The 16,517-nt window shown below is 48.4% G+C and overlaps 1 protein-coding gene across 2 annotated transcripts in view; it reads left to right on the forward strand.

Annotated features, from left to right (window-relative positions):
• The first annotated feature begins 11,636 nt into the window (after positions 1 to 11,636).
• The window catches only part of DIP2C (disco interacting protein 2 homolog C), a 132,708-nt gene continuing 127,827 nt past the window's right edge, over positions 11,637 to 16,517 (forward strand). The window contains exons 1-2 of one of the 2 annotated variants that reach the window (XM_023511377.1): positions 11,637 to 11,721; positions 13,081 to 13,248. The gene's annotated coding sequence lies outside the window, so the exon portion shown is untranslated. The remainder of the gene's footprint in view (positions 11,722 to 13,080; positions 13,249 to 16,517) is intronic. The other variant, XM_012803352.2, reaches the window with a different exon arrangement.

Genomic DNA, 16,517 nt, shown 5'->3' on the forward strand with positions numbered 1-16,517 from the left:
GGGGGGATGTGGAGCCACAGGAGTCTCACTGGTGGGGGGATGTGGAGCCACAGGAGTCTCACTGGTGGGGGATGTGGAGCCACAGGAGTCTCACTGGTGGGGGGATGTGGAGCCACAGGAGTCTCACTGGTGGGGGATGCCGCCATGCAGGGCAGTCTGGTACGAATCACACTCTGTGTTTGAGAATGAGTGAGCCTCCAAAGACCTGAAGACACTGGGAAACACACGCGCTCATTACTCAGAGCAGGAGGCAGTCGGATAAGGGCTGCACACTGGGGGCTCCAAACTTGACCTCCTGGTAGAGTGGAATTGTGGAAACAGAAAGACCAGGGGCCAGGGCTGGGATGAGCTGGCCGAGACCAGGGGTGCCCAGGACCGCGGCACTGCTCCCTGTGGTGCCGTGGGGGTGGACCGTGTTGTTATACCCTTGTCCACACCCACAGCACGTATACCAGGAGCCCCAGTGCAAGCTGCCGATTTGGGATGATGTGTAGTTGTGGCTTCATAAGTCCTAGTGGCCAGCTGTCCCTTCCTGGTGGGATGTGGGTAGTGGGGGGCTGTGCCGGTGGGCAGGGTGTGTATGAGAAGTCTGGTTTCTTCCTTTCAATTTTGCTATGAATCTAAATGGCTCTAAAGTCTATATAAAAGTGGAAAAAAGAAAAACCATATGGCTGACCAGATGAAATCTGTGTGAGGATGTGGCCTGTGTCATTCTAAGCTCAGGATTTTCCTATTAAAATATACATGTCTAGGTAATTAAAAATTAAACCTTGGCCTTAAGTAATTGATGAGGAGGTTAATTACAGAGTCAGTGAGCCTGAGAGCTGGCAGGACGGCCAGGGTGCATCGTCTCACAGGTGAGGTGTCATCCATGCTCACCCAGCCGAGGGAACAGCAGGGACGTCCAAGGGCGAGCTCATGGGGAAGGGAGCTCCGCTAGGGGGGGCTCTCTTGGGCCCCGGGGCTTCCCACCACAACAGGGGATACTTTGGGAGTCACAGCTGTGCTCTTGGGCACAAAAGCAAGAGGCTAAGGGCACATCTTCGAGTTCAGGCTTGGGACACAGAGAGGTGATCACATCTTTCTGCATCTCTTGGAAGCACTTTCACTTACTTTTAACTACTGATGCTTTAACTGTAAGATCATATGTGGATATTTATTTCCCTGTAGTTGTAAAAATTAAGTGGAATTTGGATTTAAATGTTTGCAGAAAGGCCGAAGCTCTAGTGCGAGCTACTGATTTGGGATGATATGTAGTTGTGGGTTCATTCACATGATACATTTGTGGAAATATTTAAAGCTCTAGGGTTTATATTAAACACTTTTCTTTTCTTGGTTTTTGCAATATCCATCGGTGGCGTTTTCATTTAATAGGTGTCAGGGGGCCTAAGTTTCGAGTGATGCCTAAACTCAGTGAATTTAAAACTTTTTGTTTCAAATGTTATCACAACTAAATGTAATTAAGAGTGCCTGCCCTATAAATAAATTTGATTAAAAGTATATAAAACACATCTCTTCAACATGCAGATGTAGTCAGTGTATTAAACCATGGAAATTTGTGTTGTTCAAAATGGCTAAAACTTAAAGGTCTTGAAATTTTCTACTTTTCTACCTAATTGGCCTGCAGCAGAAGTTTGGCAGCTAATAGTTGATGGCTGTGAGAGCCCGAGTGTTAGGGCCGGGATGCGGCAGAGGCAGGGCCAAGCAGTGGGCAAGGCCAGGAAGGCGCCTGGTGTGGTGGCCCTGGCAGTTAACACTTCCAGGAAGGATGCTGTCTCTTCTCATAGGAAACCCAAACTCTTTAAATTGGGATGTGCATCTCTGTGAGAGTTCTTACTCTAGGACTCAGGGAGAACATAGAACCAGAAGGCATTTAAGATTCATTTTTAATTTTTCTCTTTCCCTACCCTAAATTCAATCTCTAATAATTTTCTGCAAATGCATGCAAATCTTAGGAAAAACATAATGCTTTATTGTGATTATTTTGAACTCCCCCATCCCACTCCTCACACTGTCAGCTGCATGAGGGAGGCCAGAAAGGAGAGGGAAGTAGCGGACCATCCCCCCCAGGAGGGGAAGCCTCCCTTGTAGCCCCCACTCTTTGCCCCTAATCTAGGAGTCTGGTTCTGAACACAAACTCCTCAGTGCTGCAGCTTTTGAAGCTGAACCTACACGTGGCCCATTGGTGTATTAGCCTGGGGTTCTTTGAATTTCCGTCGACAGTGAACATTAACCCTGGTGTTCAGAGAAGAATCTTTGCTGTAAATTGGGTGACAGCCACTGCATCCTGGGAGGGCACTTGTAGCTCTTTTGAGTTCTAAGTTTTTATTTTTAAATAACATTTTTTAAAGCTGCCTTCACATGCCCCAAATCAGCCTGTGTTTCAAAATCAGTTTTGAAAAACTTAGGAGGAAAGGGTATAGTGTAGCCGAGTAAATAATAACTGTGCATATGGTAGAAATATCAGTCAAAAACTACCCCAAAAGCTAACTCCTGTGTTTTATATGCGTTTATGGTTGTTTCAGTATTAAAAGATTTTTGTGATAATTTGAATTAGGAACAAATGACTGTTACAACTCAGCTGCATTTATAACACTTTAAAGAACTAATTGGATTACATTATTAATTTTTCCTAAGGCATTTTGTGGAGTTACATAATTAACATTTATTTCTTTGCCAGAGATATTTTTTCTCCAGATCAAAAAAATGAAATGAAATGTTACTTTTCATTAAATGATATTTCACTATTTGAGTATTAATTTGACATAAGAACAGGATTATCTTGTGTTTGGGGGCTAAGTTTTAATACTGATAATGCTAAATGTTGGGATTATAGAACTTGTTTCTTTTAAAATTAGTGTGTCTGTGCTTAGCAGATGAGAAAGGGTAAGAATGTAGATGTGAAAATATTAAATTGTATTAGTTTGTATGATAAGAAGGCATTAAAAAAAACTGTTTTGGTGTTTGCTACAGCAAACACTGTGGTGGTTCTGAGATGGACACAAGGTCATTGCGGGCACCGTCTTGTCCTCTTTACTTCCGCAGTCAGAAGGGCTCCCGGCAAGCCCAAGGGCTAGAATTCTGATCTCCAGACTCTTAAATACGAAGCCCAGTGGCATAGACAGCACATGTGGGTGTTAGGGTCTGCTATGTGCCGGCCACAGAACAGAGCACATGTGTCGGAAGAGACATCTGAACAGGGGTGAGGTGGGGTGGGAGCAGGGAGAGCCAGGGCGGGAGCAGCCCTCAGCAGCCTGTGGAGCTCCAAGGCTCCAGGAATGGGGAAGGTCTGGGAGGGACTTTGGTGCCCGTGTGGGTAGAGCCCTGGGTCTTTCTGATCGGTGTGACCACCCCATAGGGGTGCTGTGAAGATTCAGTGGATGAAGACAGAAAAGTTCAGAACTGCCCTGGTGTGGGGCAAGTGCCACCAGATGGAGCCCTAACTGGGCCAGGGTGTGGGTCATCAGGGCTTAAACTTACCTGGTCGCGTGGACGTTCAGAGTGAGGTCACCTTAGTGAAGAGACTTGCCGAGTGTGCCCTAAACATGCTGTTAGGACATTTGAAAAGAGCAAACCCTGTGGCCATGTGGCTTCTCAGTGCTGGCAGGTTTTGTGTGGGGGACTCTTAAGCGTGTCCCGAGTGCAACAAGGGGCCTCCCGGTCACTGATGTGGCCAGTGTTCACACTACACACACTGTGGACAGAAAACCGGCATGAGTCTCTCAATTCCTGCTCCGTTTGGAGTAAGGTTCCTGTGTTTCCTCCGTCTGAGCCCTAATGATGTGGAGACTGCATCTTCCCAGCAGCGTGTTTTCTGCCTCTGGGATATTGCAGTGGGGCCTGAGCGCGGCTTCCAGGAAGGTCAGACAGAGTCCTGTCTTCACCATCAGTGTTTGTAAATGCCCTTTTGTATAAATTTTGTATGTATGGAATGTTCCAGTTGGGTTCTTTTATCTATTTAATTTTGGGAGGTCCTTTTACTTTTAAAATTGTGAAGATGAACCTACCAGTTATGAGTTAATGCGGATATTTTTTGTTGTCACAAGTAGTGTGAATGTTTGTGTGAATGCTGAACATTGAGGGGGAAGATCATTTATCTGCTTTTCATTTCCTTGCTGGTTAAATTTAGTGACTTTACCTCCTACTAAGGTGTGTGAGGAGTAATACAAAGTGTGAATTCTAGGTGGCGGTGTGGTACAGCTGCAGTGAGGATTAAGTTTCTCTTTGTCTCAGCATTGAGCTGCAGCCCCTGTCCGTAAGTGGAGACATCCATCTTCAAGGAAAAATACAACAGAAACAATTTTTAAAACTTGTATCTTAGCTTATAGTAGGTCTAACAAATGTAGTTTCCGTTTTAACTTTTTTTGGTAAGTCGTTAATTTAGTAACTTTCTTCCTGCAAGTCATTAATTTAGTAGCTTCAATTTAAATCTTTCTTTTGTCTAAAAATAATCAGATTCTAAAATCAATGAGTAAAAATATTAGATGTATTGTTCTGGAAGGAAAAACAGCCAATATGCATATAATATTGGACACATGTACTTAAGACATATTAGTATAGGACTCACTCAAAATACACATGCTTTTAGCATGTAACTTGATGAACAACTTTGAGCAGTATCTGTAAGATTGTGTCTTAAGTAGCTCTGTGTGCCACTGCAGGTGTGTGTGCGAGTATGAGTACCGAGTACTTTTCTCCCTGAAACAGAAGTTGTCAACACTTCTCTATAAAGGCTCGTAAAATATTTCTTCTTCTATGATTAGAAGTCAACTTTCAGAAAACCTTTTTAGCTTTGACAGCCTCACTCTGGGTTGGGAGCCGGGCAAGCAGGTGTTCCCAAGTGCTCAGAATAACACGGATTTAAGTGCGGCCGGAACTTCTGCAGAGGGGAAGGCTGTGTTGAAAATGTGCCCAGAAGGTTAATACACTCCATTTTGCCACGATCAGGGTCAGTGTCCAGACTCGAACACTGGGCTGAGGTGGTGGGCTTTGAGGTGGGTGGAGTGGGAGTCTGTATGTTTCCAGCCCATCATGACTGAGAGACGTCCTGGTGCTGCCAGCCTAGCCACTGCCTTGGAGTTACTGGAATGTGGAGATTCCTCCGTTTAGAAACCACTGACCTCTCCACAAGAGGTTGGTCAAGCGGTGACAAAGCAGACAATGCTGGCTGCAAATTCACAGCACCTGGTGACCATGGGAGCAGCTGTTGCTACTTAAGCTGTCTCCTTTTTTTCTCCTTTTTTAGACTTTTGTCTGCCTTACAGCAGAAGGAGTTTTGTTCAGTTTATCTTTATTGCTTAACTGGTTTTATTGTTTGAAATACCCCCTGCCAGCAGCTCCCTGGCCTCTGGGGAGATTTGACTCTGTGTGAGCTGTCTGTAGGGGGGACTTGCCCAGCCCACTTATGGCAGGCTTAGGTTAAATGGGCAGCAGGTGTGGGTCTGAGTCTGGTTTTGTCACTTAGCTTCTCATTTTTCTCATCTCTAAATTGGGGATAACGGTGGTAAGCTTCCCTCACCAGTGTGTTACTGTGAATGGAGCTGAGTAGCCCTGGTTACCCCCAAGACCTGGGCTAGACACCTGCAGGGAGCTGGTTCATGCTGGTCATCCATGAGAACTGGACTGGACCCCTGAGGGGAGCCGGTTCATGCTGGTCACCCCAGAGCCTATGTCAGTGTTGCTCTGCCAAAGTGAGACCTCCTGGTGGACAGCAGCTTCTGGGGCTTGTCTGGTGCTACTGTGAGGTGCTCAGGAGGAGGATTGAGACTCCGGAAGGATGTCCTAAAGTGAGCAGGAAACAGACACAGATATAACAGTAGTTGAGAGCAAAGGGCGGGTCTGAATTTCCCTGAAATTTATTCTCATTTATTTTTGCAGAGGCCATAGTTGGTGCCTGTCAGCTTTAGGGCTACTGACCATTTCTCCTAGATAGGTAGTTGGCTTTTTATGTGAAAATGCAAGGAAGCTTCCATGGTTTTCTGTGAGCTATTAAAAGCATGTGCCTTTTTAGCTAGGTGTGCCCCTTTGTCCCAGCATATCAGGAAGTTAAAGCAGGAGGATTATTTGAGGCCAGGAGTTTATGACCAGGCTGGGCAACAGCTAGACCCCATCTCCAGCCCTTTCCCCAAAACTACCTGGGGTGGCACCTGCCTGTAGTTCCAGTTACTTGGAAGGCTTACTTGAGCCCAGGAATTTGAGGTTGCTGTGAGGTAAAGTAGGCTGAGGCCTCTGCACTCCAGCCTGGGCAAGAGTGAGACCCTATCTCAAAAAATAGAATAAAATATGTGCCTTGATTTCATTTCTGTTTCTCCCTTGAGTAGTTTTGTTTTTAAAGTAACAGGTAGTAAAATTGACTCTTGGTGTATAGTTCTCTGGATTTTGTGGTACTCATTTGGAGTACCTGAAGTGTTGGTTCAGGTTTTTGCCCGGATGTTAATTGGAATGGTTCTTGGCCTGTGTTGGGGTGTGGCTGGAAATATTTCCTCCAGACAGTTGCTTGGTTTTCATTCTCATAATAGTGCCTTTTACAGAACAGACTTTTCTATTTCATGAAGTCTAATTTGTTATTTTTCCCTTTTGTAGCATGTGCTTTTAGGGTCATATCTGAGAACTTTCCGCTGAAGCCACGAGGGCTTTGCTGGGCCACTGCTTCACGTTTATCACGTTTGTTCTGCCTGCTTCTGCCCGACATGCTGCGTTACGTGTTGTGGAAGGAATGAGGTCCAGGTTTGGCTTCTGTTTTTGCTTATAGGTGTCTAGTTTCTCCAGCACCCTGTTAAGAACACACTTTTCAATTTAATTTACTTTGTACCTTTTCCAAAATCCATCAGCTGTGCAGGTACTTGTGTGACTCTATTTCTGGTCCACTCATCTGTCCCTTCCTTGGCCAGTATCTTGTTAGCTTATTGTAGCCTTATAGTTAAATCTTAAAATCAGGTTCCTCCAACCTTATTCTTCCCTACAAAAAAGTTTTGCCTATTCCAGTTTCGTTGCCTTTTCATATAACTTTCAGTATTATCTTTGTCTCTATCTGCAGAAACTTATGGTGGCGTTAGTGTCGGAAGTACTGGAATTGTGTTGAATCTGCGGATTGATTTGGACAGAACTGGCACCTCCACTCTGTGGGGTCCTAGAGTAGCACAGACATTGGCCAGGGAGGCAGCAGTGTCCACAAGGACGCAGAAGCCTTGTAGGGAGTTTGTTCTCAGCCCTGAAAGCATGGAAAGGCTTCGGTGGGGGCAGTTATGGGACCATTTTTGTGCTCTGTGGGCTGCCATCCTGGCAGAGCGTGCAGGGAGCTGAGGAGGTGGGTGCGCAGAAGAGCCCTGGATTCTTCAGGCTCCGGCTTCCGCAGGTGTCCTCAGCAGGACTCTGCACATGTCCTCCCACCCACTTCAAGTTTTGTAGAAAGTGTGGCTTGGGCAGATACTGAAGGGAGCACTTATCACATGCTTTACATTGTTTTTTTTGCATGCTCCGTGCTTCCGAAGAGTCCCTGGTCTATGCATTTGATCTCTACAGCTGCGCTGGAGGGTAGGTGGTTGTAACTACCTCCGCTTCACTTGTGAGAACAGTGGCTGTCTGTCCAGAGGCCCAGCCCTGCTCAGCCCACAGGGGGAGGGGCCCAGGTCTGCTGGCACCCTGACCACAGTGTGTGCACAGGGGCCCTGCAGGCCCATGGCAAGTAGTGGAGTGTGTCCCAAAGATAAACGGGCTCCCACTTTGTAGGAGAAGGAGAGTTCCCCACACCTCATAAAGCAGTTGGTCAGGACGGCCCCCCCATAGCTTAAAATTCCAAACATGGAACTGACTGTGTGTTTTGTATGTACAGCACTAAATAACATAGCCCATGTCAGGATCTGGGACCATCACTGTTAAACAGGTCTGTTTACTCAGAATTGATTCCTGCCCCAGAAGCCGCTCTGTGGCCACATGTGTGACCCTGAGTTCCATGGGACTCTCTGGGTCCGACATCTGCAGCTGGATGTCTGAGTCTCTGGCCAACTCTGTACAGATTCCAGCTGGGTCCAGATTGGCCACCTCACAGCTGGGGCTCGGCGAGAGAGAGGAGTTGGGGGCACATTTGCTTCGCTTCTCTGAGAATCAGTTTTGAAACTCATACTGCAATGTCACTAGGAAAAAGGGCTCTTCTGTTTGGTGAGGGGAAGAATTGCCTAACTCCGTGTCAGCCTGCTCGTTTTGTTTTTACTTTAAATTTACGACTTTGTGTTGCTTTGTTTTTACTTTAAACTTATGACTTGTCTGTAAATTTTTTTTCTCTGCAGTGGAAAACATGACCATTTTAATTTCTACTGAAATTTTAAGTCTTATGGAAATTCTTTGAGAATAAGTTTGAGTATTTTTCGTGAGGTAGGAAGGGTTTCGGAAGATTACTTTTATTTTTCTCTCTCTAAGGTCACATTTCTGCACTCTTCCATCAGACCTTTTTATTCCTAAATTGAAAAGGGAATTAAATAGGTGTCTTGAGTGTTGAAGCATAGAGAATATGCTATTTGCCATGTTATGGGGAAAATAAGGGATTCTGTGGTCGTGTCTGTTAACCTGGCAACCACGTCTTCAGGAGCAGGCTCCCTAGCCTGTCTGAGGCCTGTCTGCCGAAGAGGGTTGACGTCCACCATGCTCTTGACAGGTGTGCCTCTCACTCCTGGGCTGGAAGGACATTAACCAACCTGCCAAACCTTGGGTCTGCCCGGTGGGGAGTAGTGCGAGGACCCCCACCCCTGCCCCGACAGCCACAGTCTGCAGCCGTCATCCTGAAGGCTGTGCCTTTCAGACTCAGGAGAGGATAGGGGTGACGGGCCTAAGATGGAGGGGAAACATGTGTGCTCCGAAGCTCATGGTATTGCCATGGTGACACAGGGCAGCAGTTGGATTGTAGTGTCCTGGGAAGGGGCTGTGTGACCTTGGTGGCTGGTACCTCTGGCCCATCCCCGTCCAGCACACAGGAAACCGGGGGTTGCTTCAAATTACGGGGCTGACTCGCTAGCCACCCGCATTCAGTAGAAAGTTCATTTTGTGAGTTTGCAATGGGTCTGTCGTAGAATCTGTCAGGCTTCTGTCTGCCAGATGCCAAGTAGCTGTAGAGTTAAAAATAACCGGACTTTCTCTACGTATGTAACGGAAACAGCAGCAAGGACATTTTTAGCTCCGATGCTTTGGGGCCTGAGCAAACCCAGTGTCTGTGCTAGGATGTCAGGTCCTTGTGGGTGACATGCACTCAGGCAGTGTGGCCATAGTGGGTTCCCTCCATCCTCCCTGCCAGGGCTCTGAACAGTTAAGTGGTCACCCACATGCCTGCCAGGTCACTGATGGGGTCTCTGCGGGAGAACATTGGTGCCGGCCACATGCTTGTGGCATCCATCGGCAGGTCCCCAGTTGTAACAGAGCCCGGTCACTGACTGGTCACCCTGCTACTTTCACAAGGCCTCACTCTCTGGGTTTTTTTTTTTTTTTTTTTTTTGAGACAGAGCCTCAAGCTGTCACCCTGGGTAGAGTGCTGTGGCATCACAGCTTACAGCAACCTCCAACTCCTAGGCTTAAGGGATTCTCTTGCCTCAGCTTCCCAAGTAGCTGGGACTACAGGCACCCGCCATAACACCCAGCTATTTTTTGGTTGTAGTTGTCATGTTGTTTGGCAGACCTGGGCTGGATTTGAACTCACCAGCTCTGGTGTATGTGGCTCGCACCTTAGCTGCTTGAGCTACAGGCGCTGAGCCCACTCTCTGGTTTTAAGGGTAAGCCATGTGCACCATAATGTCTAAGAAACCAAGCCACACACAGTCGTCCCCAGGCAGTGAGAGCCTTGTGGATGCAGGGACTGGGAGGGAGCAACGGAGACAGACGCCTCCATGCTTAGTGTTAAAACTTGACTGGATTTGGGGGAAAAACCAAATGTGACCTGAGGCCCAGTTCAGTAGGCCTCTGGCTGCACTGAGGATTGTGGATCTCCAGGCGGGAGCTGGGAAGGGCTGGAGCTGGGTGGCATCTCCTCTTCCTGGCCTGTCCCGCCCCCCCTCTCCTGTTTCTGCTTGAGTGTTAAGTATTCCCACTCAGGAGCAGGCTGTGGGCCTAACTTCCAAAACACGGAGCACACATGGTGGAAAAGGCCAGGACTCTGCCCTGGGGCAGAGGGGCCACCTCCTGAGGCTTCCTGGGGCCTAGTAAGTGGACCGGCCAGCCCTGCTCTGACCTCTCAGGACAGAACAACCCTACTTTTCTGCAGTAGGGGTAGGGCTGGAACCTGCCCCCCCTCCCCCACACATGTTGGTTCCCCTTCGATTCCTCCCTCCAGCGTGTTGGGACAAAGCTGCCGGGTCAGTGCCCCCAGTCAGGTCTCACCTGGACACTTAGCTGGCCACTGTCCTGACAAGTTTTTGAGGCTTCTCAGATCTTACTCTCTTTACAGATTGATTGATCTTATAGTGCTTCCTCAATACCAGATACTTTTCTATTTCCTGTTGCTTCACAGCTGTAGTCTGTAGAGAGCTTCACAGCCAGGAGTCCGGGCGATGCTCTTTGCTTCCCTGGATCCTCATGGAGACCTCCAGAGTGTGGGGGTCTGTGTGCTGAGAGTTCGACATCCTTTCAAATGGGCCCCCAGTGAGGTGTCCTTAGTGTCTGGGCAGCTCGCGGCCATATGGCGCCTAGCACAGGAGTTGATATATGTAGGGAGCCCGTCTCTGACAAGTGGTTGTGTCAACACAGCTAAACCAGAGCTCTGGCTGCCCTGTGAGGATGCTCAGGCTGTGCCCTGTGGCTGTTTGTGGCTCTGTCTTCAAGCTCCAGACATGGGTTTTGTGGGGGAGGCCACTCAAACAGCAAATACAGCTTGCCCATGTTTGCTATGTTTTCATTGAGTCTTGAATTTTTAGCTCTTCCAGGAGTGATGGTTTGATCTAAATTTTAGAAAGGTTTTAAAAGATTCCAAGACAATTCAAGGGCACCATCAGTATTGGAGCTTATCATTGAAGAGGCTATCGGCTGTTAATAAGGTCACGTTCTTGCTTGTGCTCAGGGGCTTGGCACTTAGGGAGGACATAAACATGCCCGACCTCTTCGTCTCCCAGGTATGAGTCTTGGTAGAACAATAAGCCCCTTTCTCACACATTTCACATCTTTGTAGGTCCCCATGTTCTTTCATTTTACCTTGGTCCTCATATTTTTTTTTTTTCAAAAATATCATAGCAGTTTAAATTCCTTGATTCCAAAAATCTCTGTAATGGGAGGTGGCATCAGCAGCTGTGCTGGTCAGCTGTGCGGTATGGACAGTGGCCTGATCTGTCCTTGGTTGAGTTAATTAATGTCCCAGAGCTGGAGTTGACTTCCTGTGCCAGGGATGTGTGTTAGATCACAGGGGTACTGTTCGGACCCCATCAGTTGGAACCCAGTGAGAAGGGGCCGGAAGTAGATGTGGCTGAGCAGAGGAGTTTCTGGTAACTGAAGTGTGGTGGGTTTCCTTTGAGGGCAGGGAAGCAGTGAAGGTGCGGGATGGGCCGTGCCTTCTTCTTCTTCCTAAACTCCAGCCACAAGGCAAATAAGCCGTAGACGGTGACAGCTGCTCCTTAGAGTCCATGGCACGGTAAACGTGACCTGTTGAACCATTCTGAATGATTTTCTCTTGTCTTGCAGGTGACATCACACAAAAAGGATATGAAAAGAAGAGGTCGAAGTTAATTGGCGCCTACCTTCCCCAGCCGCCAAGTATGTACCCCACCCCCTGCACCCCATACAGTAAATGTCTGGTTTTGAGCCTTAACTACAGCCCACAAAATGGACTCCCCAGAGCAGATCCTCCCGTAGTCCCAAGTCTGCAGAAGGCCACCTGTGGGGCATGTACTCATCACGTCTGGTTCCTGTGTGATTACACGTTTGTGAACGTAGAACGCACAGATGAGTTTCTATAAATGTGGTAATATAGGTAGAGATCAATAATGTCAATCACCTTAAAATGTCATCATATTCATAAAAAGCATGAGGGCACTTGTGATTTAAACATGATTTTTGGTTTAGTGAGTTATTTATTGCTACTGCTCATGGTGTAAGTTGATCTAAAATTTTGTCAATGTGATAGGATTAGAAAACTAACAATGATACGATACCCTGCCTGGGATTCTGAAATTGTGAAGGTTGGTTGAGTTTTGAGATGAGGTTGTGAAACGTGTCTTCCTCTTAAAGTGCAAAGTCTGTTTCCTTCTAGCATTTTCCGTGTGCAAGTTTGTAAAGTCTGTGCTTGAGCAAGGTCCAGAGTGAAACTGAACTGAGGTCCCAGCACCTCCCAGCTCAAGCCCAGGTCAGCGTGAGGGTGACCTTGAGAGTTTGCTGGCCCTAAGACTGGCTAAATCCCGCACCATTTTCCTCAAATAGAAAGGATAGTAATACATTTTAAAGGTCCAGACCAAGCTCTGTACTGTTCACTGTCGAAGTAAGAAGTTTAAAGGTTCATGTGTGCCTTGTATCCATGCAAACCCCAGCTCAGTGCCCTCCCCAGCTCTGGTGCCTCTGGCAGGGCCCTACAGCCTGGCAGGGCGTTTCCAGGGGCTCACATGTGTTGAGTTTCTGTGTTTGGAGTCTCACCTTGGAGACTGACTTTGGAGACAGGCAATGTAAGGTGGACCTGTATGTGTAGGGGTTGGTGTGGCTTGCGGAAGGAGCTCTGTCTCTGAGAGGAGCGTGTGGTTGACTGAGGCTGTCCTGTCCAGGCTGCGGGGGCCAGTGTGGGCAGTGCAGGTGGTGGCCTATCCTGCCCCTGTCCTGGCTGTCCTGGCCTTGTCACTCTCTGAGTTACCTCAGGTAGGTGCTGTCACACCCTGCAAGACGGCTGGGCTGACTGGGCTGTCGACACTGCTTGGATTTAATTTCCGTGCCTTCCCCAAACAAAAGTGAAACAGAAGCAGCTCCTCGCTTTCCCGAGGACGGTTCTCCGGCCGCAGCTGTGCCGGCATGGTCCCTTTGGTGGTCTGTGTGCTGTTCTGCATGGGGGCGGCAGCTCTGTTCAGCGCTGTAACAAATTTAAAAAAAACTAAAGTTTGAATTAATTAGTTTTTTTTCAACTTGTTACAGCAGCGAATGGAGCTGCCGTGGTCCGGTGTAGACTGCAGCGCAGTGAAGGAGCCCCGAGAAGAACATTCCGCTCGGCCCACATCGGGGTGTGCGACGTCCGAGAAGCCGCGGCCAGGGAGCGGGCGGCCAGCGCCACGGGGAACCGGCCTCTGTTTTACTTTCGTTTCGGTGAGCGCTGCTTTGATGAGACAGAGGACCCAGCAGGGTATGGGAGTGAAGATGGGCTGGCCGCCTCCAGCCATGCTGTGCAGAAGCCCAGGGCGTGGTACAGGCTATGGCCTAATACAGGCCATGGCCTCAACCACAGATAGGTGGGGCTACCCCGAGAGCCAGGGCTCAGGTTTGTGTGCTTCCTGTTAAAGTAGAACATGTTTCTGCATTTCTGGGACGTCACTTACAAAACACTTGAAATTATAAAATTCTTCTTAAAGTTGTTGGACTCCTATGAACTTCTGTTGCTTAGCCGGAGACCTTGGTTAATCTTGGCCTCTGAGATCCCTGACAGGAGTGACTTTGAGATGTATAGCTCTATCTTAACTTTTATAGCTGAACAGAAAAGTTACGGGTTTTTGAAATAGAAAAGTTATTTACTCATAGAGTACATTCTTTTATTTATTTATTTTTTAAATTACCCTATTTTTAATTTATTTTTGTTGTTGTTGTAGCTGGACTGGGCCGAGTTCGAACCTCCACCCTTGGTGTATGTGGCCAGCACCGTAACCACTGTGCTATGGGCGCCAAGCCACATAGAGTACATTCTTAAAGATAATGGCCCTATCCCAAGGTTGGAGTCATTCTGGCGGGCAGTATTTTGAATGTAAGTTCATGAGGCATAAGGTGAACCCAAGGCACTTTTTAATAGAGCAAAAAGTATTATAGGCTGAATTTTAGGTTCATGTTCAAGGTTATGCCTTAAGTAGTATCATTGTTTTAAAACCACACGCCAGGCCCGCAAACTTGGGCATTACATTTGGCCACCAGGATGTAGCGAGTATGCCTGTTGCTCCCCCAACACGCCCTTGTGGGAGCAGTGCGGATGCTAAGGGCATCCAGTGCTTAGGTGTGGCCGTGAGGTCCACGTCAGTGGTTTTGTGTTCAGACGTGTGACAGTAGAACCTGTCTAGGGTGCGGGTCTGCTGAGGTCTGTGGCCCACCCCATTCCCATGGATCGAGGGCTGGCCCAGGGCATCCTCAATGCCAGGGCCTTGCATGTTGGGGTCAGGCCAGTCCCGGTTGGGTTTTCAGTTCCTCAGCCACTAAGTGGTGATTGGTCTTTGTTGCATGTGATGTGGTTCTCTGGAGGCACTGAGTACAGCAGGTGTTTTTCAAGCTTAGTTCTTTCATGACTGGCCCCATTTGGGAGAGAATTACTTTTGTACAGGATCTTTCTGAAGAACATATTTTTTTTCCATTCACCTCTATCCTACCATGCAATTTCCTATGAGGGGTTTGTGTTTCTTTTTTTTTGAGACAGAGCTTCAAGCTGTCGCCCTAGGTAGAGTGCTGTGGCATCACAGCTCACAGCAACCTCCAACTCCTGGGCTCAAGCGAGTCTCCTGCCTCAGCCTCCCAAGTAGCTGGGACCACAGGCGTCCGCCACAACGCCCAACTATTTTTTGATTGCAGCTGTCATTGTTGTTTGGCAGGCCCAGGCTGGATTTGAACCCGCCACCTTAGGTGTATGTGGCTGGCGCCTTAGCCACTTGAGCCACAGGTGCTGAGCCAGGGGTTTGTGTTTCAATGAACTTTATCAAACCCTTTCTCCTTGATATTTTTATTTCCCAGAAAAGATATTAAGGTTTCTCTAGAAAATATTCTTAGAATATTTCTAAGATGTTACTTGTAGAGGTGAATTAGAACGGCATTCACCTATTTATCTCAAGCTGGTGGCTCACGGGCGGGACCCCCTCCCACAGAGACTGCAGAGGGCTGGAGGCTGCCTCACCTGTGCCTGCGGGGGTGGGGGGAGGCGGGGGCAGGAAGGGGAGAGAGACGCTCATGTCCAATGAAAGAAGAAAGAATGTTTGGATGATCGTTTTCAGAGAGAAAATGTACTAGAGAGCTTAGCCATTTTGTCCTTACCCATGTGTGGTTTTGGGGATGGACTGTCTTGTACAGACTCCTTCATTTATCTCTGAGTCCAATTAAAGTTATAAAAACAGAAAATAAAACCTGTTATCTAGTCTTCTCTTTAGGGATGTCTTAATCACAGAGCTGACTGGATTAGGCCAGTGGGTTGGCCGCAGGACATAGCCTGCGGAGGGGCAGAATGGCCCCGTTGCCATCAACAGTCACCCGCATACACCTGGTCCACACAGTTGTCTTCAGATGCCTCTCAGTACCAGAACCACGGTGGCTTCTTGGGCTCAGGTTTCGGACTTGGTGATGGGGTGGCTGGTGCCAGGCAGCCGCCAAGCCCCTGCTGAGTCTCCCACTCTCTAGATGTTTCTCTGGTGTCCTGCACGTGCTGGGACCTCGCCTGTCCCTAGCCGTCATTCACAAGACACTTCCTCAAGGATCTGTGCCTGATTCCCCCCAGCTAGGACAGGCCCAAGTGTTGTCCCAGTGACTTCCCATATGATAACACTCACCAAAATGTAGTGGGTGGTGGTCACAGTAGGTCAGGTGCCCTAGACCCCTGCCCTGGTGTACCTGGTGGTGGGGTGTGGAGGGCGTTTAGTGGTCTCTGAGCAGGTAGAGGGTCTGCTGGAGGCCCCACAGCAGGTGAATCAGCCTCTCTTCTGCCCCCAGTTGCTGCCCATGTTGTGTCCGTGAGCCAGGGGCTGGGAGGTGTGTCCCTGCACTGGGATGAGAGGCCGCTCATGAGCAGCTCAGCTGATGGGGAACCCAAAGTGCAGCATGTTGCTGGGGTCGTGTGATGCCTGAACACACAGTCTGACAGAGACCACTACTGTCCAGCTGCTCCACCTGTGGCCATGGTCTGCTCAGTGCCGTGGTGTCATCACAGCTCCCTGCAGCCTCCAACTCCAGGCTCCAGGGACCCTTCCTACCTCTGCCTCCTTAGCAGCTGTGTTAGCACAGTACCATGCCTAGATAATTTTCCTACTTTTATGAGAGATGAAGTCTTCCTATTGCTGGTCTCAAATTCTCCACTTCAACTGATCCTCAGCCTCCCAAAGTGCACTTCTGGGACCACAGGGCAGCTCTCTGAGGACAGTAAAGCCATGTCTGCTGGCGCAGGTGACCCTTTCCTCAGCCTGTGCCTCCTACAGAGCGAGGCTGTGTCGTGTTGTGCTACATAAGCTTAAATCTCAGAAGAGGAGGAATATGAAGGGTGGATGGGCAGCAGCTGCCTGTGACTTAGCTGGACTCTTTCTAGGTTGAATTGCTGCAGCAAAGGCGAATTTCTTGTGCTCCAGGTGAGCCCTGAACCTGGTCGGACAGGTGTGTGCTGCTGTGTTACCAGGATGTATCCT

The sequence above is a fragment of the Otolemur garnettii genome, unplaced genomic scaffold, assembly GCF_000181295.1.
Source record: "Otolemur garnettii isolate 467f Iridium unplaced genomic scaffold, OtoGar3 scaffold00019, whole genome shotgun sequence".
Taxonomy (NCBI): domain Eukaryota; kingdom Metazoa; phylum Chordata; class Mammalia; order Primates; family Galagidae; genus Otolemur; species Otolemur garnettii.